Below are 1,461 nucleotides of genomic sequence, written 5' to 3'. Positions count from 1 at the left end.
TTTTTTTTTGATTTTGAATGACTATTTTAAAAATTTTAAATTGAATAAAATTGAATGTAGTAATTTGGAAGCAGTTTTCACGGTGATTTGGTTTCAAAATTAACTTAAATAAAGGGAAGGAAAATCATTAAATTAAATGATTATTTAATGTAGTAATTTCTGAAGCAATTTTCACGGTCAATTAGTTACAAGATTAACATAAATCAATTGAATGGAAATCAGTTACCCTTGATTTTAGCTATAACAGTTACAGAAAAAAAAATTCATTCATTTATATTCATTTATATTTAAGTATCATTTCTGTTTTATAAAGTATCCGGAATTCTTACAAATAAGGGATTTTTGGTAAATATTGATATTATAGGGATAGAATGTAATTTATCACTTACAGTATGTCATTTGCCTAATTTTTACTTAATTTTTTAAACAAATTAAGTTTTCAATTCATCGGTCTTTTGAAGAATACCAATACTCTATGATTTATGGTGGACCCATTTTACAAAATGTATATAGAGTTTGTTTGGACATTCTTTTATAACCTATGATTAATTATAAGCATAAATTATAAGTTATGATTCTTATGTTATTACTTTTAATTTATTTTTATTCTTTTAATTTAAAAATGATTTATTATTATACATTTTTTAGTTCTTTCAAACACGACAAAAGTGTTTTAAAATTCTTTTGACTTAAAAATATCAAAAATAAGTTGATATAATACACTTAAATAAAATAAGTAAGCCATACTTTGTGTTCTCTTTAAACTAGATATGTGATACCCGTGCAAGGCACTGGGCCAAATTATTTTAGATGGACTACTTATTATCAGTACCATTTCATACTTGTAAATTAAAAAAACTGAATTTTATTTCATGTGTCTAGGTCATAGTTACAACTTGAAATTGATCGAAGATAAGTGAAGTCGAGAGTCTAGACAAATAGAACTATCACAGAAATAGCTTTCTTTTTTTCTAAGTACGATACACGAAATACTCAAACAAGCAAGCATGCCAAAAGATACTTGAACAGTAAAATATTCTTGGTTGCAGGCAGAGCATCAATATTCTTGGTTGCAAGCAGAAATAAGTTGTGTGTCTGGACAACACATTACGTCTGAAGACAACATTAGAACCTACAACAATACAAACACAAGTTAACGAACTACATATACTACAATAAGAAGATGAAATTCAATTGTAAAAGCAAGTTAAATTAAGAACCTGACATTATAAAACCAAGCAGTTTACCTTGTAAGACTATTCCTAACTTTCTTATTGAGGTACGACATGACATGGTAAGAAGTAACACCTTCAATTATTCTTAATTCTTTTATTGAGACTAAATCAGGAGACGGTAACCATTAGTTGTCACAAATGCTAGGACCATAAAAAAGAAATGCAGTGAAATAGTATTTCAATTAGGTATACATATGCAGTTATATGTTCAATTTCTACTATAAAT

This window comes from Solanum pennellii, chromosome 1 (genome assembly GCF_001406875.1).
Source record: "Solanum pennellii chromosome 1, SPENNV200".
NCBI classification, from domain to species: domain Eukaryota; kingdom Viridiplantae; phylum Streptophyta; class Magnoliopsida; order Solanales; family Solanaceae; genus Solanum; species Solanum pennellii.
The sequence above is the reverse complement of the archived record's forward strand: the minus strand, read 5'-3'. Positions refer to the sequence as shown.